Here is a 24730-nt window from a genome sequence, read left to right on the forward strand (position 1 = left end):
TACACCCTTAACATTTTTTACATTTTGTCATGTTACAACCAAAAAAGTAAATGTATTTTATTGGGATTTTATGTTATAGACCGACACAAAGTGGCACATAATTGTGAAGTGGAAGGAAAATGATGAATGGTTTTCAAGCGTTCTACAAATAGGTGAAAAGTGTGGCGTGCATTTGTATTCACCCCCCTGTACTCTGATACACCTAACTAAAATCTCGTGGAACCAATTGCCTGGAGAAGTCACTTAATTAGTAGAGTCCACCTGTTTATAATTTAATCACTTGCCGACCGCCGCCCGACTATATACGGCGGCGGTCAGCCCCTCCCAGGCAAAGTGACGTACCGGTACGTCACTAGCCTGGGAGTGAATAGGGGGCGAGCGCGCACCGCCGGAGGCGCGCCCCCGCTCGTACCCGACTAAGCCAGCGCGTGTGACCGGCGGACCCGATGTCCGCCGGTCACTCACGATCGTCAGGTAGAGAGGGAGAAAGTCAAGCGGCTAATGTAAACAAAGCAGCCTGTCATTCTCCCCTGTGTAAAAGTACAGATCACTCGGTCCTGCTATGTAGGACCATTGATCTGTGCTTTTACATCACAAGCCACATCAAATGACAGTTAGAAACACGCCCCTGGGGACACATTTAACTTCTCCCTCTCCAATAAAGTTAACCCCTTCCCTCCCAGTGTCATTTTTACAGTAACAGTGCATATGTATAGCACTGATTACTGTAGTAATGTCACTGGTACCCCCAAAAGTGTCAAAAATGTTAGTCAAGGGTCTGATCTGTCCGCCGCAATGTCGTAGTACTGCAAAAAAAATCGCAGATCGCCGCCATTATGCGTTAAGAAAAAAAACAACAAAAATGACAAAAATCTTTCCCTTAGTAAACGCAATAACTTTTGCGCAAACCAATCAAAATACGCTTATTGTGATTTTTTTTTTACCAAACATAGGTAGCAGAAAACAAATTGGCCGAAAATTAAAAAAAAATTTGATTTTTACATTTTTTTGGGGGGAATTTCATATAAAAAAATGTGAAAAATATTGTTATTTTTGCAAAATTGACGCTCTTTTTTTGTTTATAGCGCAAAAAGTAAAAATCGCAGCGGTGATCAAATACCACCAAAAGAAAGCTCTGTTTGTGGGGAAAAAAGGACATCAATTTTATTTGGGTACAGCGTCGCACGACCGCGCAATTGTCCGTTAAAGTCACGCAGTGCCGAATCGCAAAATACCCCCTGGTCAGGAAGGGGGTAAAATCTTCCGGGGCTTAAGTGGTTAATCTCAGTATAAATATAGCTGTTCTGTGAAGCCCTCAGATTTGTTAGAGAGCCTTAGTGAACAAACAGCATCGTGAAGACCAAGGAACACACCAGACAGGTCAGGGATAAAGTTGTGGAGAAGTGTAAAGCAGGGTTAGGTTATAAAAAAATATCCCAAGCTTTGACCATCTCACGGAGCGCTGTTCAATTCATCATTGGAAAATGGAAAGAGTATGGCACAACCGCAACCCTACCAAGACATGGCCGTCCACCTAAACTGACCGGCCGGGCAAGGAGAGCATTCATCAGAGAAGCAGCCAAGAGGTCCATGGTAACATTTGGAGGAGCTGCAGAGATCCACAGCTCAGGTGGGAGAATCTGTCCACAGGACAAATATTAGTCGTGCGCTCCACAAATCTGCCCTTTATGGAAGAGTGACAAGAAGAAAGCCATTGGTGAAAGAAAGCCATAAGAAGTCCCATTTGTAGTTTGGGAGAAGCCATGTGGGGGAAACAGCAAATATGTGGAAGAAGGAGCTCTGCTCAGATGAGACCAAAATTTAACTTTTTGACCTAAAAGCAAAACGCTATGTGTGGTGGAAAACTAACACTGCACGTCACCCTGAACACACCTTCCCCACCGTGAAACATGGTGGTGGCAGCATCATGCTGTGGGGATGCTTTTCTTCAGCAGGGACAGGGAAGCTGGTCAGAGTTGATGGGAAGATGGATGGAGCCAAATACAGGACAATCTTGGAAGAAAACCTGTTAGATTCTGCAAAAGACTTGAGACTGGGGCGGAGGTTCACCTTCCAGCAGGACAACGACCCGAAACATCCAGCCAGAGCTACAATGGAATGGTTTACAACAAAGCATATTCATGTGTTAGAATGGCCCAGTCACAGTCCAGACCTAAATCACATTGAGAATCTGTGGCAAGACTTGAAAATTGCTGATCACAGACGCTCTTCATCCAATCTCATAGAGCTTGAGATATTTTGCAAAGAAAAATGGGCAGAAATGTCCCTCTCTAGATGTGCAAAGCTGGTAGAGACATCCCCAAGAAGACTTGCAGCTGTAATTGCAGGGAAAGGCGGTTCTACAAAGTATTGACTCCGGGGGGTGAATACAAATGCAGCCACACTTTTCACAGATTCATTTGTAAAAAAATGTTGAAAATCATTTATCATTTTCCTTCCACTTCACAATTATGGCCACTTTGTGTCGGTCTATCACATAAAATCCCAATAAAATACATTTACATTTTTGGGTGTAACATGACAAAATGTGGAAAATTTCAAGGGGTGTGAATACTTTTTCCTGGCACTGTCTAAGAGCTTTTAGTGTTTCCGGAGGGAAGGAAGAAGAGGCGGCAGCGTCGGTAAAGATTTGGGTCAGAAAAGGGTGCTAAAATTGTCATAAATTGTTTGCAATATTCTCCAATAAGTTCATCCGGATCTGGTGATTTGTTCAAGGGTAAGGTTGAGATGATATCTAGTAGTTCTTGGGTTGTAAATTAGGCGTTTAACGATTGCCATTTTTTAAAATTAAATACCCTTTTTGTCCCCCCCCCCCCTTTTTTTTTTTTTTTAATTTTTTGAATAAAATACTCTTTTATTCAAAAAATTGTAAAAAAAAAGAGGAAAAAATACCCTTTTTCCCCCTTTGTACAATTTTTTTAATAAAATACCCTTCTCCCCTTTTTTTTTATCATTTTCTGAATCAAATACCATTTCCCCCCCCCCCCTTTTTCCCCTTTTTCGAATAAAAACTGAAAATTCCTATCAAATACTTACTGTAATTATCCTTTCCTTATGGTCTCCATGGCAGCCTACATGTGGGTTAACTCCGCCTCCACTCCAAGGGTATAGGACCCCCCTCCCATAAATTTCAGCTCACAGATACAGCCAGTGTTCCATATCTTAGCCGACTCCAAGACCAGAAGGTGGGAACTCGGCTGCCATGGAGACCATCAGGAAAGGAAAATTATGGTAAGTATTTGATAGGAATTTTCAGTTTTCCTTACAGTCTCCATGGCAGCATACGTGTGGGAAATAACTAGTTCGTTCCACACTGGTGGGAATGCTTTAACAAAGAAAATTTTAATTCATATTGTTAGCAGACAAAACAGTAAGACCAAAATTAACTGAAGATAAGGAGCCAGGCTCCACACAGTAATGGGTCATAAAGGTGTTGACAGATGACCAAGAGGCCGCTCTACAGATCACATCTGGAGCCACTTGATGTGAAGCCGCCCAGGACATTGATATACTCCTTGTAGAATGGGCCGTCACAGCTTCTGGAGGAGCCAATCCCTCTGCCCTATAGGCCTGTTGGATAGCCACCACGATCCATGTTGCAATGGTTCTGGACGAGGCACGCTTCCCTCTGTTTTTTCCCAAAAATAGGATGAAGAGATTGTCCGACTGTCTGAAAGATGCAGTAGCTTGAAGGTAGTCCCTCAAAGTCTCACCCACATCCAAGGGATGGACACTAGACTCATCAGAAGACCAGAAGGTAGTAAGAACAATCTCCTGATTTTCATGAAACACCGAGGTAACTTTCGGGTTTGAATTCTGCATGGGTATCAGAACCACCCGATCCGGAAAGAAAGTCAGAAACGGTTCCTTATAACCGAGGGAACCTATCTCAGAGACCCTTTTAGCCGATGTGATGGCTACCAAGAAGACTGTCCTGATGGTAAGGTCCTAGATAGATGAGGAGGACACTAAACCAGATTTTGAGAAGGCATTCAGGACGAGAGGAAGATCCCATTTTGGAAATCTAGGTTTTGTCTGTGGTCTGAGTCTGGCTGCTCCTTTAAAGAATTGTTGAATAAGTGGATGTCTGGCCCACAGGACACCAGAAAAGGCGGTCAAGGCCGACACTTGGACTTTTAGAGTGCCTACTGAAATGGCCATATCCAGACCAGCCTGGAGAAATTAGACCTCTTGAATCCCAGGGACTGAGGAAGACATTCCCTCCAGGTATGCAAATTCCACAAATTTAGCCCAGACTCTACGGTATACCCTATTCGTGCTTGGTCTTCTGGAGCTCATCAAGGTGGGGATGACTGCTGGGGGACAGGTGAGGGATTCCAACCTCTACCTCTCAAGAACCAGACCGGAGCAATGCAGGACAGGGGTAAAATGAAATTCCCTGTGAAAGAAGGTCTGGTCTGAGGGGAAGATGGATCGAGTCCTGATAACTCAGCCAGTAAGGAGCCACCATCACGACCTCAACATCCTCTGCTTGAAGTCTCTGCAGGAATTTGAGAATGATGGGAATTGGGGGAAAGGCATGTGCCCTGCTGAACTCCCACCTGTCGGTCAATGCATCTGTTCCGTAGGCTTGATGGCACTTGCCTCTCCTGACATATTTCTCCAACTTGTGGTTGCAAGGAGAGGCGAACAGGTCGACTTCGGGAGAGTGACAGAATCCATTTGAACGACTCTGCATGGAGAGACCATTCGTTGTGGTTCAACTGGACTCTGGACAGAAAATCTGCTTGGACATTCTGATATCCCAGGATGTATACTGCGGATATGTTGACTAGATGAGCCTGTGCCCAGGTCATGATCGGATCTAGCTCCCGCAGAAGGGGAAGACTCTGCGTCCCACCTTGCCTCTTCACGTAGGACACAGCTGTGGTGTTGTCCATCCTGAGCAATACAAACTTCCCTTCTACAAGGTGGCGGAAGGCTCGCAGAGCCTGAAAATCTGCTCTGAGTTCCACAATGTTGGAGACTGGGTTGTGGCTTTGAGGAGACCACCTCCCTTGAGCTACTTCCAACAGACAATAAGCTCCCCAGCTGGAGTTGCTGGCAGCCATCGTGACTATGGTCCACAAGACTGGAGTCAAAGAGTGGCAATTGAGCAAATTCTAGCTCTTGAGCCACCAAAGAAGACTGCTTCTTTGCTGGAAGAGATGTGAATACGCTGCTTTTGCTTCTCTGGGTTCCATTGCTGTAGGAAACCTCTTGAAAAGGCCGCTTTTGCCATAGAGCCCATTTGACCATGAGAGATGTGGACACCATCGTGCTTAATAGCGTGCATAAGCGAGCAAGATTCCTCTTTTCTCTTCTTGATAAGGCAAGCGAGTTGGAATAAACCTGGGAACAGGGTCCGCCAGGAAAGACCACCTGTGACCTGTGGAGACCGTTTTTACAGTCCAGAAGTCCGAGATTGAGGCTGCCCAGACACGCCGAAAGTGGAGTAGACGTGCCCCCACCTGGCATATCTGAACGGGCCCAATCTCAAAAAGACTTTGTGGCTTCCTGCCCAGAAGGGGCTGGATTTCTGGATGATCTTCAGGAGGACGCTTGACCTTCTCTCCAATTCCTCCGAAAGTCCGACCGGGCTTCCCTTGACCTCTCCGAGCATTGCTTCCTGGGTTGAGGCTTTTTCTGGCCAAACAGGCACCTATCTAGAGGAAGGAAACCCGATTTTCCCCCGGTGGCTCGTGCTATGGCGCTGTCCAACTTGTTCCCGAAGAAAGACGAACCCTCAAAAAGGATTTTGCACCAAGCCTGTTTGGAGGCTGGATCAGCGAGCCAGGGGCGCAGCCATAAGACGTAACCGATGACAGGAGACGTGGACAGGAGACGTAGGACATCAATGGAGGATTCTCCCAGAAAGACTGACGCTAATTTGAGCTGTTGAATAGGAGAGTTTTCAACTGCCTCATCTGAGATGTCCCCCAGTTTAGCCTCGATGTCAGATACTCAGGCTTCCATTGCCTTGGACATGGCTGCTAGCGCCATAACTGGTTTACAGACTGCACCAGCCGTAACATAGATTATTTTCAGATCCAGGTCTATCTTCCTGTCCAAGGGGTCCTTAAAGGAGACCGTGTCATCTAAGGGAAGTGTAACATGTTTAGCCAGTCTTGTAACTGCATATAGTGAAAAAACTATCAGCGCAAGACTAAGTGAAATTCAAATGTGTATAAAATGTGCTAGAATAAATCAATATATAGTCTTGTAACTGCGGCATCCACAAGAGGAGCTGATTCCAGATGAACTAAGTCTTCTGACTTAAATGGGTAGAGCTTCACCAGTTTGGAGGATAAGGAAGATTTGCTGTCCCCTTTACTCCACTCCTCTGTGATGACATCCTTTAACTCTGTAAGTAAACGCTTACAGACGCTCCTTACCCGGTCCCAGGTGCTTAAAGAACTTCTGTTGCTTCTTTTGAGGAGACACGGAATATTCCCATTTTAGGGCTTCCTTAATGGCCCTGATTAGAGGAGAAACTAGGGCAAAGTCAAAGCCTCCTACCGCCCCTTCTTCTTCTTCGGAATCACTCTCCAATGATCTCCCGGAAGCAACGCTCGGCTGAGAGGGGCCCTGATCTTCAGGAGCTTCAACTGGAGAGCTGGTTGTAGCGGGACCATGTGCAGGAGTAGTACCCTACTCTTTCAGGGACTGCTGTACTATCCGTTTCACCAGGGACTCCAACCTGTGGTCCTCGGACTCCCTCTTGCCGGCTGTGCCAGCGAAGAATGGCTTGCAAAGGGACTTGTCCTCCGGGACATGCGCCCCACAACCCCAACAGGCTCTCTGATTCGTGCAGTGACCATGGCGGTGTGTATGGTGTCTGGAGGAGGAATTCGAGCATCTCGTCTGAATCCTGCTCCCTGACGGAGACTCATGGCGTCTGGATCTGGAGGACGAACCTCTTCGTGGTCTGACAGGGTCCCTATCCTTTAGTGTTCCAGACCTGGAAGAGCTGATGGAAAAAAGAGAAAATTTGGGGAAGACACTGGGTTTAGCCATGGACCAGGAACCAGCTAACCCTCCCCTCGCCCCCCCCTCCCCCCAAATATGCCAGCTCCCATCTATTATGATAGGGCTGGCCACAGGAGGGTGGTGACACAGGGTTCATACTTCAGGCCAAAAACCAGAGGAGCGGTAGCAAATGAAGGAAGTAGGAGGCACAGGACAGCTGTCGCAATGCCCACAGTACTCCCCAAGAGCACTGGGGCTTGACAGCTCTTTAAATTCCCCGCCGGAATGACGTCAGCGGTGACGCGGCAGCGATCGCGAGTGTGCATGCGCGAACCAAGCCTCGGACTCGATCGCGGCAAACTGCGCATGCGCGAGACCGTGATTCGGCTCCTTTCGCAAGCTGTGCATGCGTCCGGCAGGCAGGACAGCAGAGGAGGAAGAGGAAGGCGTTCCAGCCGCCATTGGGCCCCAATACCACTAGCTCCAGGAAAGATAAAAGAGACACAACAGAAGGACATAGATAAACGTGTACTGCTGCCATGAAGAAGCTGCTTAGACCATCTTCAGACCCTGTCAGAGGCATGCCGGCCGAATCTTTCAGTCAATCGCAGAGAGTCAAGGACTTTTTTTTTTTTTACAGGCTGACCAGTTATTTTTGTAATGAAAATACCATTTTTATTTTACCATTTTTTGAATAAAATACCCTTTTTTCCCTTTTTTTTTTAATTTTTTGAATAAAATACCCTTTTTTCCCCCCTTTTTTTTAACCATTTTTTGAATTTATAAAAAAAACTTTTTTTATTCAAAAATATTTAAAATCATATCATATTTAAAAAAAAAAAAAAAAAAAAAAACAACTTTTGAAATTATATTAGCGTTTTAAAGCTTATATGAGATTTTAGTGATTAGGTTTAGATCTAATTTGCCGCATATATTTAGACTTTTAATGAGATTAATTGGCAATTTCATTAGGATACTGCATGATGTAACATTTACAGTTCAAATAACAGACGGTTACAGGAAAATGCGGATTTGATAAATCACCTGTTCAGCGAGAACTAATGGTTGCAAGAAGTCTCATCATATTTCACCAACAAAAATTATAAGAAACTAAAAGTAATGGAATTGCTTATTTCTCCTTCATAGGACACAAAAAAAAAAACAAAGAACAAACATATTAGGGCTACTGTCTTTATATTTAAATATAAAATATTAAATATATATATTTATTTTATATTATATCATAAATATATTATAAATATATATTCATTATATAAATATATTATAAATATATATATTTATACAATATTACATATTAAATATAAAATGTATTTATATTTATTTATATACAATTATATAATAATTATGTATAATTGTTTATATATTATATACACTATATTGTCAAAAGTATTGGGACACCATCCTTTACACGCACATGAACTTTAATGGCATCCCAGTCTTAGTCCTTAGGGTTCAATATTGAATTGGCCCAACCTTTGCAGCTATAACAGCTTCAACTCTTCTGGGAAGACTGTCCACAAGGTTTAGGAGTGTGTCTATGGAATGTTTCACCATTCTTCCAGAGGCACATTTGTGAGGTCAGGCACAAGAAGGCCTGGCTCTCAGTCTATGCTCTAAGTCATCCCAACGATGTTCTTCCTAGGTAAGGTCAGAACTCTGTGCAGGCCAGTCAAGTTCCTTAAGAGTTCTCAAAGGTATTCTATCAGGTTGAGGTCAAGTTCATCCACCCAAAACTCGCTCATCCATGTCTTGCTTTGTGCACTGGTCCAAATCATTTGGAGGGGGGTTATGGTGTGGGGTTGCTTTTCAGGGGTTGGGCTTGGCCCCTTAGTTTCAGTGAAGGGAACTCTTAAGGCATCAGCATACCAAGACATTTTGGACAACTTCATGCAGTTTGGGGATGGACCCTTCCTGTTTCAACATGACTGCACATCAGTGCACAAAGCAAGGGTCCATAAAGACATGGATGAGCGAGTTTGGGGTGGAGGAACTTGATTGGCCTGACCTCAACCCAATAGAATCCCTTTGGGACGAATTCAAGCAGAGACTGTGAACCAGGCCTTCTAGTCCACATCAGTGCCTGACCTCACAAATGCACTTCTGGAAGAATGGTCAAACATTCCCATAGACACACTCCTAAACCTTGTGGACAGCCTTCCCAGAAGAGTTGGATTTGTTTGAGATTGAGTGTGGCCGGTGGGAGTTGAACATGCCACGTCATTGGTTTTAGTGGGAGGAATAGTGCCCCATCATTGGTATAAGTGGGAGGAATAGTGTCCCATCATTGGTATCAGTGGAATAGTGTCCCATCATTGGTATCAGTGGGAGGAATAGTGTCCCATCATTGGTATCAGTGGGAGGAATAGTGTCCCATCATTGGTATCAGTGGGAGGAATTGTGCCCCATCATTGGTATCAGTGGGAGGAATAGTGTCCCATCATTGGTATCAGTGGGTGGAATAGTGCCCCATCATTGGTATCAGTGGGAGGAATAGTGTCCCATCATTGGTATCAGTGGGAGGAATAGTGTCCCATCATTGATGTCAGTGGGAGGAATAGTGTCCCATCATTGGTTTCAGTGGGAGGAATAGTGTCCCATCATTGGTGTCAGTGGGAGGAATAGTGCCCCATCATTGGTATCAGTGGGAGGAATAGTGTCCCATCATTGGTATCAGTGGGAGGAATAGTGTCCCATCATTGGTATCAGTGGGAGGAATAGTGCCCCATCATTGGTGTCAGTGGGAGGAATAGTGTCCCATCATTGGTATCAGTGGGAGGAATAGTGCCCCATCATTGGAATCAGTAAGAGGAATAGTGCCCCATCATTGGTATCAGTGGGAGGAATAGTGCCCCATCATTGGTATCAGTGGGAGGAATAGTGCCCCATCATTGGTATCAGTGGGAGGAATAGTGCCTCATCATTGGTATCAGTGGGAGGAATAGTGCCCCATCATTGGTATCCAGTGGGAGGAATAGTGTCCTATCACTGGTATCAGTGGCCCACTGGTTGCCAGCCATTTGTTTGGACCACATAGTAGGGGTGTGCCCTCCCTACTCTTACCACTACGCTCGGGACAGCTTTCCCTCCTTCCCACCTTTTGTCCCGGCCCTGGGCATTACTTGAGCTCAGATGTGGGGCATGTCGTAAATGGAGCAGGGTAGGTGGACCCAAGTCTGCACCTCTCGGACTCTCTGCAGTCTGATCCTTCCTCTCAGCACAGAAGACAGAACCCATAGTTGATAGTTTGGTGGATGGTTATTTAATCTTTTCTTCACCCATGCCTCCCACAGCCATGATCTTTATACATCGTGCTACCCCCGGGCTCTTCCTTTAAAGAAAAATCCAAGAGGAAAATTCTTGGTAATACAGTGAGTGCATCCTATGAGATACAGTCATTGTTCTGGTATTCCAGCGGCCATGGGTGCTTCAGCTTTCTGAATACAAACTCTAGCAGAGGAATTTACCCAATCCATGTTGTTTAACGTAGGTGGGGGAATCCCTTGATTCGGATGGTTAGCCTTAACCTTTCACTGCTGTTACTATCCATACTGCACTACCCAGCATCAATTCATAAATATCACTCGTAACCCCGGCAATGTTTTACTCAAATTGGTGATATTATTTCGGAAACTCCCATTGTTCACACCTTAGCCGTTATTCTAATCTCATAGGAAACGCTTCTGAGAAAATAAAAATAAAGAGTTAGAGATGGGAAGTGAACATTTGTTTCTGAAAATGCCGGTCTCATGAATATTTTAAATCCAAAATTAATTTTTAATCTAGCGACTTTGATTTGAAAGCAAAGAAGATGTATGCTTGAGAGGAACATAAAATTTCTAATGATTTAAAACAAGTTTGGGGCCGGAGATAGTAGAATTCCATTATCGGTGCCTTGTGTTATGATCACAGGATGTTATATTCCTCCAGACTGAGTGAACATGATGGAAATCCCAGCTTGTTTGTTTTGTTTTTTTTTTGCAGTTAAAAGGGAATTTATATTACAATTTTGGAGCATTCGAAAATATGTAAGTTATCCGTATTAATCATTCATTTATTGTTCATTTAATATTTATATAAAAATTATTAAATATAAAAAAGTGAAGAATATATCTCAACTAGCTGAGCGATACACCCGTAAATGAATAGGTGAATATGTAAATAAATAAATGGATCAAAATAATTCAGAAAAAATTATATACAGTGCCTTGTGAAAGTATTCGGCCCCCTTGAACTTTGCGACCTTTTGCCACATTTCAGGCTTCAAACATAAAGATATAAAACTGTAATTTTTTGTGAAGAATCAACAACAAGTGGGACACAATCATGAAGTGGAACGAAATTTATTGGATATTTCAAACTTTGTTAACAAATAAAAAACTGAAAAATTGGGCGTGCAAAATTATTCAGCCCCTTTACTTTCAGTGCAGCAAACTCTCTCCAGAAGTTCAGTGAGGATCTCTGAATGATCCAATGTTGACCTAAATGACTAATGATGATAAATAGAATCCACCTGTGTGTAATCAAGTCTCCGTATAAATGCACCTGCACTGTGATAGTCTCAGAGGTCATTTTAAAGCGCAGAGAGCATTATGAAGAACAAGGAACACACCAGGCAGGTCCGAGATACTGTTGTGGAGAAGTTTAAAGCCGGATTTGGATACAAAAAGATTTCCCAAGCTTTCATCCCAAGGAGCACTGTGCAAGCGATAATATTGAAATGGAAGGAGTATCAGACCACTGCAAATCTACGAAGACCTGGCCGTCACTCTAAACTTTCAGCTCATACAAGGAGAAGACTGATCAGAGATGCAGCCAAGAGGCCCATGATCACTCTGGATGAACCGCAGAGATCTACAGCTGAGGTGGGAGACTCTGTCCATAGGACAACAATCAGTCGTATACTGCACAAATCTGGCCTTTATGGAAGAGTGGCAAGAAGAAAGCCATTTCTTAAAGATATCCATAAAAAGTGTAGTTTAAAGTTTGCCACAAGCCACCTGGGAGACACCAAACATGTGGAAGAAGGTGCTCTGGTCAGATGAAACCAAAATCAAACTTTTTGGCAACAATGCAAAACGTTATGTTTGGAGTAAAAGCAACACAGCTCATCACCCTGAACACCCCATCCCCACTGTCAAACATGGTGGTGGCAGCGTCATGGTTTGGGCCTGCTTTTCTTCAGCAGGGACAGGGAAGATGGTTAAAATTGATGGGAACATGGATGGAGCCAAATACAGGACCATTCTGGAAGAAAACCTGATGGAGTCGGCAAAAGACCTGAGACAAAAGGTCGAAAAGTTCAAGGGGGCCGAATACTTTCGCAAGGCACTGTATCTCAACTAGCTGCGCGATACACCCGTAAATGAATAGGTGAATATGTAAATAAATAAATGGATCAAAATAATTCATAAAACATTATATATATGTAAAAGTGACTGTAAATAAGCAAGGATTGATAGAATTGTGCACAAAACCCAAAAAGTGCAACTAAAAAGTCCACATTCAATCCACTGTGATAGGTATTCAGGTAGTAGAGTTCTGTGCTGAATATTGGGTCACTGTAAAACCCACCACCTCCGTAATTCCACTCCCATCAGTTGGAAACTCACCCCATGAAGTGTAGCCATGCTCTTACGCGTTTCGTCACATCCGACTTTGTCAAAGGGGGGGTGTGGGGGGCACCGAGGGTGTGAGGGACCCCCCTTTGACATCCGAATTTGTCAAAGGGGGGGTGTGGGGGGCCCTGAGGGTGTGAGGGACCCCCCTTTGGCAAAGTCAGGTGTGACAAAGCACGCCAGGGCCGGGACAAGGGGTTGGCAGGAGGGGGCGGTTGCCCTGGGCCCAATGGTTTATTGCAGGGTTGGGGGGGCACCTTGACCCTAAACCTAAGGGAAGGGGAGGGGGGCGCAGTTTGGCATCCTTGCCCTGGGCACTGGATGACCTTGTCCCTGCACTGCATCAGACCATCACACCTACTGTAGGGCCAAATGTTTATGGACCACCCTTCCATATGAATGGGTTCAGGTGTTTTCAGTGAGATTTATTGGTAATACTACATCATACAAAGACATTGTAGACAATTGTGCTCTTCCAACCTTGTAGTAATAGTTTGGGGAAGGCCACTTCTTGTTCCAGCATGACTGCACCCCTGTGTATAAAGCCAGCTCCATAAAGACATGGTTTAAATGAGTTTGGTGTGAAAATGTAAATGGCCTGCAGAGAGCCCTGAGTTCAGCCTTACCTAACACCTTTGGGATGAAGTAGAATTCCATTTGTGAGCCAGGTCCTCTCCTCCAATATCAGTACCTGACCACAACCCTACTGAACACCTTTGGGATCAGGTCTTCCCCTCTAACATCAGTACCTGACCTCAACCCTACTGAACACACTTTGGATCAGGTCTTCTCATGAAACTTCAGTACCTGACCTCAACCCTGCTAAACACCTTTGGTATCGGGTCTTCTCATCCAAAAGCAGTAGCACTTTTTGGCTCTGAGGAAGAGGGTCCTCCCCGAAACGTGTCAGCCCAGCCACATAGTTTCTGACACCAGCACGTCATCCAGTACAGGGGTTTCCTGGTTACCTTGGAGACGACCGTTTCCATTGTCTTTTATGTGCTATATCATCATTTGTTTGTGAGTATAATGTATGTCGTCTTTGGATTAATAAACCTATTTTAGTGGTAATGCATGAGGTCGGTGCGCCCTTCTTTTTTTGTTGTTGTCTTTCAGTACATTTTAGATACCCTTGGTCCTGAGGGGGCAGCAAGACCTTGAGTGGTGCATATCAAGACCATATAGGATCCTTTATCCTTCATTATATATCACCCGAGCGCAGGAGAATTTTTTGTGTTCATCCAAAAGAAGTACCTGACTTCAACCCTATTTAACACATTTGGGGTGACTTATGCCTCGTTTCCACTGAGCGGAACGGTTCGGGTCGGTACAGTTTGGAAGGGTTAGAATGGTCCGGTCTATTCAGGTGAGCGTTTCCACTGCAAGTCGGGCCACCAGGGACCATGCGGGGTTTACACCAAATGAGGTGTTTGTTTTGCTGTTTCATTTGACGTGAGCACTGAAGTTTTCCTGTCCGCCAATCAGTGGAATCTATCGTGTGACGCCAGTAGCTCTGCCCTAACCGTACCGTACCATTTCCTATGGCCCTACATCTGAAGCAGGACCAGGAATGGTGTGGTTTGGTTCGGTTGTATGGGCCACTTTCATAATGGAAAAACTCAAATTAGCGTACCGTACCGAACCGACCCAAACCGATCCGCTCAGTGGAAACGAGGAATTAGAATGCTGATTGGGAGCCAGTTCTTCTCATCCAACTTCAGTACCTGACCTCAACCCTACTGAACACCTTTGGGATCAGGTCTTCTCATTCAACATCAGCATCCAACTTCAACCCTTCTGAACACCCTTGGGATCAGGTCTTCTCATGCAACTTCTGTACCTGACGTCAACCCTGCTAAACTCTTTTGGGATCAGGTCTTTTCATCCAAAAGCAGTACCTGACTTCAACCCTATTTAATCCATTTGGGGTGACTGAAAATGCTGATTGGGAGCCAATTCTTCTCATCCAACTTCAGTACCTGACCTCAACCCTACTGAACACCTTTGAGATCAGATCTTATCATCCAACATTAGTACCTGACCTCAACCCTACTGAACACCTTTGAGATCAGATCTTATCATCCAACATTAGTACCTGACCTCAACCCTACTGAACACCTTGAGGATCAGGTCTTCTCATTCAATATAAGCACCCAACCTCAACCCTTCTGAACACCCTTGGGATCAGGTCTTCTCATGCAACTTCAGTACCTGACCTCAACCCTACTGAACATCTTTGGGATTTGGTCTTCTCTTTCAACATCAGTACCTGACCTCAACCCCACTGAACACCCTTGGGATCAGGTCTTCTCATGCAACTTCAGTACCTGACGTCAGCCCTGCTAAACTTCTTTGGGATCAGGTCTTCTAATCCAAAAGCAGTACCTGACTTCAACCCTATTTAACACATTTGAGGTGACTGAAAATGCTGATTGGGAGCCAATTCTTCTCATCCAACTTCAGTACATGACCTTAACCCCGCTGAACATCTTTGGGATCAGGTCTTCTCATTCAACATCAGCACCTGACCTCAACCCTTCTGAACGCCTTTGGGATCAGGTCTTCTCATGCAACTTCAGTACCTGACGGCAACCCTGCTAAACTCTTTTAGGATGAGGTTTTCTCATCTAAAAGCAGCACCTGACTTCAACCCTATTTAACACATTTGGGGACTGGGGAGACTGAAAATGCTGATTGGAAGCCAATTCTTCTCATCCAACTTCAGTACCTGACCTTAACCCTATTGAACACCTTGAGGATCGGGTCTTCTCATTCAACATCAGTACTTGACCTTAACCTTACTGAACACCTTTGGGATCAGATCTTCTCATTCAACATCAGTACCTGACCTCAACCCTACTGAACATATTTGGGATCTGATCTTATCATCCAACATTAGTACCTGACCTAAACCATACTAAACACCTTTGGGGTGACTTAGAATGCTGATTGGGAGCCAGTTCTTCTCATCTAACATCAGTACCTGACCTCAGCCCTACTGATCACCTTTTGGTAACAGGTCTTCTCAATCAACCTTAGTACCTGACTTCAATCCTACTGAACACCCTTCGGATCATGTCTTCTCATCCAACTTTAGTACCTGACCTCAACCCTACTCAACATATTTGGGATCAGGTCTTTTCATTCAACATCAGCACCCGACCTCAACACTTCTGAACACCCTTGGGATCATGTCTTCTCATGCAACATCAGTACCTGACCTCAACCCTACTGAACATCTTTGCGATCTGATCTTATCATCCAACCTTAATACCTGACCTCAACCCTACTGAACATCTTTGGGATCTGATCTTATCATCCAACGTTAGTACCTGACCTCAACCATACTGAACACCTTTGGGGTGACTTAGAATGCTGATTGGGAGCCAGTTCTTCTCGTCTAACATCAGTACCTGACCTTAGCCCTACTGAACACCTTTTGGTAATAGGTCTTCTCAATCAACATTAGTACCTGACCTCAATCCTACTGAACACCCTTGGGATCAGGTCTTCTCAATCAACTTTAGTACCTGACCTCAACCCTACTGAACATTTGGGATCTGATCTTATCATCCAACATTAGTACCTGACCTCAGCCATACTGAACACCTTTGGGGTGACTTATGGCACTTTTCCACTGCAAGTACCGGTTCGACTCCACTCGACACTGCTTGGCCCAGCTCGGCTCAGTTTGCTCTTCCACTGCATGGTACGAGTCGGAAGGTTTCAGAACTGTATAGGCTTTACTCGGCTCTTGTTTGCTTTTCCACTAAAGTAGTAAGTGGGTGGGATTACAACGATTCTCTGACCAATCAGTGGCTAGTAGTGACAAACAATCAAGGCTGCATGCAAAGGATTGTGGGATATGGTATAGGTATGGCCCGCTTAGAAACCCCAACCGAGCTGGTACTGTTTAAGCAAGCCGTACCGAACCGTACCATGTAGTGGAAAAGCGCTGCTGTACCAAACCGTACCGAACCGTTCTAACACGTTCCATGCGGTACCATGCAGTGGAAAAGCGCCAAACCGAGCCGTACCATGCAATGGAAAAGCACCATTAGAATGCTGATTGGGAGCCAGTTATTCTCATCTAACATCAGTACCTGACCTCAGCCCTACTGAACACCTTTTGGGATCAGGTCTTTTCAATCAACATTAGTACCTGACCTCAATCCTACTGAACACCCTTGGGATCAGGTCTTCTCATCCAACTTTAGTACCTGACCTCAACCCTACTGAACACCTTTTGGATGACTTGAAATGCCGATCGCAAGCCAGGTCCACTGGTGCTACTTCAGTACCTGACTTCACAAGTGCTGTAATGGTTGAATGGGCACTAATTCCCACAGACATGCGTCAAAATCTTGCCAAAGGCCTTCCCACAAGGGCGGGAGGGGCAAATCCATATTAATGCCCATGGTTTTGGAATGGGATGTTGAAAAGAATATATAGATGTTACAGTCTTTTGTTCACCACCTTTTGGCAATATACTGTATATCAGGTTTTGGACAAAAATAAAATGATAATAGGTCGATAACTGAATGACCATTACTTGTCACAGAATGGGGTCGTCCAGTACATGCTCTGTAACTGACAATCCTACTCCCTTCGTCCAAGGCCTCATCTATAAGTCCAAACCTATGAGGGCTTTACAAAAAAAACTAAATGAGGGTAACATCCTACGGGATAACACCAAAGTTAGATGGATAACCCTCTAAGTTTGATCCACCCCACCTAGAGGGTACACTTCTATGTGTTTGGGAGTAGATCTAAAGCCCCGTACACACGCACCGATCGTCGGCCGACCGATCGGCCGTCTTTTGTCCAGTGTTGTTGTGTTGGTTGAAATGTGCTCTAGACTGCACACGAATTTTGTTGGCCAACAACAACCAACTGCAGAAGTGATGTCATGTTCTGGTTTACTTTTCGTGTGTTTTTTTCTTCACTGAGCATGCCCAGTCTTGATCATCACATTTTTGTCGGCCGAAATCTGTACTGACTGACGAACAATCGCCGTTCTGTTGTTGGCCAACAAAAATGTTATAGCCTGCCCACCAGATTTTGTTCGGCCGAAAAGTCGCAGTCGGTTGTCGGAAGCATCATACTAACAAGCCGATCGGACGTTGGCCGAAAGTTTACGGCCAACAATCGGTGCGTGTGTACGAGGCTTTAGAAGTTAAGCTGGCCATACATGGTTCCATTTTTTTTTTCTTTAACTCAACCAGTTCCTCCTCATCCACACATTTAATGTGGATGAGGAAATCCTCCCTGCTGTGTCTTTGTGTTCTAAAAGCCGGACTCCCCCGCCGTCAAAATATGCACCAATCCGCGCTGAAGACCACCAGCTGCAGGTTTGATCGAAAGAAGGTTTTTCCAGAAGAAGCTGATCGATAGATTGACTTCTCATAACCAGGAACGGCCATAGATAGTTAGAGTCGGATGAATTTCAATCCATATATGGCCAACTTAAGTCACATTTAACTGGAATTGTTCTGTAATGTTGAAAATGTTTTGCTGCTCATCCAAGCATTGCTCATTTCTCATGAATGTCAGGAATGTACCATCATATAAATCTACAAGGGGCAAATCAGTCACCATAATGCGATCACCATTGAATGTGTCAAAGAAAATGTTAATTGTCATGAAGAACATACCAAGAGGTGTGAGAGTTTTTGAAACCACCCTGTTCGAAATACTTTATCCAGTCACCATGGTGCCATGAAGTCTAGGACCGGTGTTCTTTGTTTGAGGTACATGGCTTAACCTGTGAATTGTTTTTTAAATCATCAGGGAAGAGAAAGTTATTAAAAACAGCGTTATGTGTGGGTTACAAATGGTGTTGAAGGCCCTCATTAAACAAAAAAAGCTCCTTGAGTGAGCATCGAAACATCTTCAACATTACGGAACAGGTTGCATTGAATACAAATACCTACTACTAGCAATACCATGACCTGGATGAAATAGAAACTTTACGGAAACATGTTCTAGAGGAGTAGTTGTTGATGACAATTTTTGGCAGGGGACATATTTATCAGTAGACCATGAAAAAAGATCTAAATCAGTAACCATTTTCCTTCGCTCTCTTCTCTCTATACCTATGGCATTTTCCTATGAATGAGGTATTCTAGTTTATCTACAGATTCAATCACACCTTGGATCCATTGATAATAAAATCCCAATTTAAATCTCACACCTTTTTATATCATTACAGTCCTAGTGACTAACAGGAGTCCATATCCTTCGAGAGACAGGTAGTCTTGGTAATTGCAGGAGAATACTAAACGATGGAGAGACAATATTTATGGGTGCTGAGCTGGCATTGGAGGCAAGACAACTGTGGGTTATACCAAAAGCTGAAGATACAGGAATCACAGAGGTGTACAGGGGTGCTCTGGAATGCACTTTGAGTCACTAGATGACACTTGGAGTCACAGAACGTGCTGGAGACACTGGGCCTCACAGCCCCACTAGAGACACTGGGGCACACAGGATGGACTGGAGACATTTGGAAACACTGGAAACACTGTGTCTCACAGTGCACATTGAAGATAATGGGGTGCACAGAATGCACTAAAGACATTGGGGTGCACAGAACTCACTGGAGACACTGTGACACACTGGAGACACTGAGGTACCCAGGAGGCACTTGGGCACATAGAGCATACTGGAGACACTGAGGCGCACAGGGCACACTGGAGACACTAAGCCGCACAGGGCACACTGGAGACACTGAAGCGCACAGGGTACACTGGAGACATTGAGGAGGACAGGGCAAACTAGAGTGACTGAGGCACCCTGGAGCCACTAAGGCGCACAGGGAACACTGGAGCCACTGAGGCACACAGGGAACACTGGAGACACTGAGGCGCACGGGGTATACTGGAGACACTGAAGCATCCAGGAGGCACTTGAGCACATAGAGCATACTGGAGACACAGAGGGGCACAGGGCACACTGGAGACACTAGGCCGCACAGGGCACACTGGAGACACTGAAGCACACAGGGTACACTGGAGACACTGAAGCGCACAGGGTACACTAGAGACATCGAGGTGGACAGGGCAAACTAGAGACACTGAGGCACCCTGGAGCCACTGAGGCACACAGGGTACACTGGAGACCCTAAACCACACAGGATACACTGGAGACACTGAGGCACTCTGGAGATACTAAAGTGCACAGGGCACACTGGAGACACTGGGGCACACAGGGTATACTGGAGACATCGAGGGGGACAGGGCAAGCTAGAGACACTGAGGCACCCTGGAGGCACTGAGGCACACTGGAGCCACTGAGGTGCACAGGGCACACTGGAGCCACTGAGGCACACAGGGTGGTACACTGGAGATCCTAAGTCGCACAGGGCACACTGGAGACACTGAGGCGGACAGGGCAAGCTAGAGACACTGAGGCACCCTGGAGGCACTGAGGTGCACAGGGTACACTGTAGGACACCGAGGTGCACAGGGCAAACTAGAGACACTAAGACACCCTGGAGTCACTGAGGCGCACAGGGGCACACTGGAGCCGCTGAAGCACACAGGAGGCACTTGGGCACATAAAGCATATGGGAGATACTGAGGCACACAGGACACACTGAGGGGTTGAGGGCACACTGAAGAAACTGAGGTGCACAGGGCACACTGGAGACACTGAGGAACACAGGACACACTGGAGACACTGAAATGCACAGGGCAAACTAGAAACACTGAGGCACCCTGGAGGCACTTTGGCACACAGAGCATACTAGATACACTGAAGGGCACCGGGTACACTGGAGACAATGAGGTGCACAGGGTACACTGGAGCCACTGAAGCACACTGGAGACACTGAGGCACACAGGGCACACTGGAGCAACTGAAGCACACAGGACACACTGGAGACACTGAGGCACACAGGGCACACTGGAGACACTGAGGCGCACAGGGCACGCTGGAGACACTGAGGCACACAGGGCACACTGGAGACACTGAGGCACACAGGGCACGCTGGAGACACTGAGGCACACAGGGCACACTGGAGACACTGAGGCACACAGGGCACGCTGGAGACACTGAGGCACACAGGGCACGCTGGAGACACTGAAGCACACAGGGCACACTGGAGACACTGAGGCGCACAGGGCACACTGGAGACACTGAGGCACACAGGGCACACTGGAGACACTGAGGCACACAGGGCACACTGGAGACACTGAGGCACACAGGGAACACTGGGGACACTAAAGTGCACAGGGCACACTGGAGACACTGAGGCACACAGGGCACACTGGAGACACTGAGGCACACAGGGCACACTGGAGACACTGAGGCACACAGGGCACACTGGAGACACTGAGGCACACAGGGCACACTGGAGACACTGAGGCACACAGGGCACACTGGAGACACTGAGGCACACAGGGAACACTGGAGACACTGAGGCACACAGGGCACACTGGAGACACTGAAGATAAAAAAAACCTTCCGACTTTACAAACTCCTTTAAGGTCATGGAGTGGCCCAGACAGTCTCCAGACCTTAATCCTATAGAACATTTATGGAGGGAGCTGAAACTTCGGGTTGCCAAGGGACAGCCAAGAAACCTTCAGGATTTAGAGAAGATCAGTAAAGAAGAGATGTGTGCAAACCTGGTCACCAACCTGACCTCTGTGCTTGCCAACAAGGGTTCCTCCACCAACTACTAAGTCATGTTTTGCTTGGGGATCAAATACTTATTTTACTCGCTGAACTGCAACTTAATTTGTAGCATTTGTTTTCTATGTTTTCCTGGATTTTTGGTTGATATTCTGTCTCTATCATTTAAAATAAACCTATGATAAAAAATGATAGACCCTTCATTTCTTTGTAAATGGTCAAACCTACAAAATCTGCAGGGTATCAAATAATTATTTTCCCCCACTGTAACTCCTCCCACAAGCCAGCCTACTGCTTGCATCAGCACTCTCCTAGGGATCTTGGGAGGAGTACAGGGCTCTTGGGAGGAGTACAGGCTCTTGGGAGGAGTACAGGGCTCTTGGGAGGAGTACAGGCTCTTGGGGAGGAGTACAGGCTCTTGGGGAGGAGTACAGGCTCTTGGGAGGAGTACAGGGCTCTTGGGGAGGAGTACAGGGTTCTTGGGAGGAGTACAGGGCTCTTGGGAGGAGTACAGGGCTCTTGGGAGGAGTACAGGGTTCTTGGGAGGAGTACAGGGTGCTGTGATATTTTCAGGAAGCTATGTACAGCACCCTGCTGGCCTCTCCCACCAGCCATGATCTGCCTGCATTACATAGAGAAGCACAGAGGCTCAGCGATGACATCACTAGGTCTAAAATAAAGTGTGTAATGTGAAGCAGAATTGTTAATGTAATTAGCATGCAGATGGGGAGGGAGATTTATTACAAAGTGCGCACTAATGATCAATGCTGTACTCTTTGTGTTGGATGTGTGGGTGGCAAGCATTGGACAGCACTTAGAAAAAGATACAAAATCAATAAATATAAAATCTGGCATATTCAGTAAGGCACGGCAAGGAGCGATGATAATCACAGTAACCCATAAGAAGCCAAACGAATGCTGTCCCCGTCATTGAATGATGATCAGTAATTGGCTGCTATAGGTGACCACGGTCTGCAGATCAATGGCGCTCTTCGCATTGCCTTACCAAACAAGCCGTCATTGTATTCGAGTCATCGGGCATGGTAAAAGATTTGACTTGCATATGATCTCATTGCATTATGGTATCAGTGATTCCCCCCCCGCCCCCCCCCAGGCATTTAATGACCTAATGCGGGTGATTTAACATCTAAAATGATGCAATCATATTGTAACCAATCCGAAATCCATCAATAACCCACCAGACTTAATGTAAGCCTTCCAGATGAGTTTCTCATTTCCATTCTTTATTTACAGGACCACAGAACCCTAAACTCCCTTTATCTTAAAGTAGACCTAATCCCTAAAATGAGCTTTATTATGTCATTTATGTTGTTGTTTTCATTGAAATTAAATCGGGTGATACTATCTATACTATTCATGCACCTTCAGACCTCAGATCACCCCAATTCCTGCACCTTAACACCTCAGATTACCCTGATTCCTGCCCCCTCACTCCTCAGATCCCCCCCCCCCAATTCCTGCACCTGCACAACTCAGATCCCCCCAATTCCTGCACCTTCATACCTCAGATGACCCTAATTCCTCCACCTTCGCTCCTCAGATGACCCCAATTCCTGCACCTTCATTCCTCAGATCCCCCCCAATTCCTGCACCTTCATTCCTCAGATCCCCCCAATTCCTGCACCTTCATACCTCAGATCACTCCAATTCCTGCACCTTCACACCTCAGATGACCCTAATTCCTGCACCTTCGCTCCTCAGATGACCCCAATTCCTGCACCTTCGCTCCTCAGATGACCCCAATTCCTGCACCTGCACTCCTCAGATCCCCCCCAATTCCTGCACCTTCACTCCTCAGATCCCCCCCAATTCCTGCACCTTCACTCCTCAGATCCCCCCCAATTCCTGCACCTTCACTTCTCAGATCCCCCCCAATTCCTGCACCTTCACTCCTCAGATCCCCCCCAATTCCTGCACCTTCACTCCTCAGATCCCCCCCAATTCCTGCACCTTCACACCTCAGATCCCCCCCAATTCCTGCACCTTCACTCCTCAGATCCCCCCCAATTCCTGCACCTTCACTCCTCAGATCCCCCCCAATTCCTGCACCTTCACACCTCAGATCCCCCCCAATTCCTGCACCTTCACTCCTCAGATCAACCCAATTCCTGCACCTGCACACCTCAGATCACCCCAATTCCTGCACCCCCCATTCTTAGGTCTACATTAAACCTTAATAAAATATAATGAGAAATCGTTCTATTTGGTCAATCTTATATTGACAGACGGGATGATACATTAGAACGTGCCTGGCGGGGGGCCTTGGTGAAGGGATCTCCTCTTCTTCTCACATAATAAAATAACAGTTCCAGCACCTTCACAGCCCAGATCACCCCAATTCCTGCACCCTAAAACCTCAAATCAGTCCAAACTCCTACACCTTCACACCTCAGATCACCCCAATTCTTACACTTTCACGGCTCAGATCACCCCAATTTCCTTCACCTTCAAACCTCAAATCAGTCCAAATTCCTGCACCTTCACACCTCAGAGCACCCCCCATTCCTAGGTCTACATTAAACCTTAATAAAATATAATGAGAAATCGTTTTATTTGGTCAATCTTATATTGACAGACGGGATGATACATTAGAACATGTCTGGCAGGGGACCTTGGTGAAGGCATCTCCTCTTCTTCTCACATAATAAAAGGACAGTTCTTTCACCTTCGCAGCTCAGATCACCCCAATTCCTTCACCTTCAAACCTCAAATCAGTCCAAATTCCTTCACCTTCACACCTCAGATCACCCCGATTCGTACACTTTCACGGTTCAGATCGCCCCACTTTTCTGCACCTTCAAATCTCAAATCAGTCCAAATTCCTGCAGCTTCACACCTCAGAGCACCCCCATTCCTAGCTACATTAAACCTTAATAAAATATAATGAGAAATCGTTCTAGTTGGTCAATCTTATATTGACAGACGGGATGATACATTAGAACGTGCCTGGCAGGGGGCCTTGGTGAAGGCATCTCCTCTTCTTCTCACATAATAAAAGGACAGTTCCTTCACCTTCGCAGCTCAGATCACCCCAATTCCTGCACCTTAAAACCTCAAATCAGTCCAAACTCCTACACCTTCAAACCTCAGATCACCCCAATTCTTACACTTTCACGGCTCAGATCACCCCAATTCCTGCACATTAAAACCTCAAATCAGTTCAAACTCCTACAACTTCACACCTCAGATCACCCCAATTCTTACACTTTCACGGCTCAGATCACCCCAATTTTCTGCACCTTCAAACCTCAAATCAGTCCAAATTCATGCATCTTCACACCTCAGAGCACCCCCCATTCCTAGGTCTACATTAAACCTTAATAAAATATAATCATTCTAGTTGGTCAACCTTATATTGACAGACGGGATGATACATTAGAACGTGCCTGGCAGGGGGCCTTGGTGAAGGCATCTCCTCTTCTTCTCACATAATAAAAGGACAATTC

Source organism: Pelophylax lessonae, assembly GCF_965119305.1.
Source record: "Pelophylax lessonae genome assembly, chromosome: 7".
NCBI classification, from domain to species: Eukaryota; Metazoa; Chordata; class Amphibia; order Anura; family Ranidae; genus Pelophylax; species Pelophylax lessonae.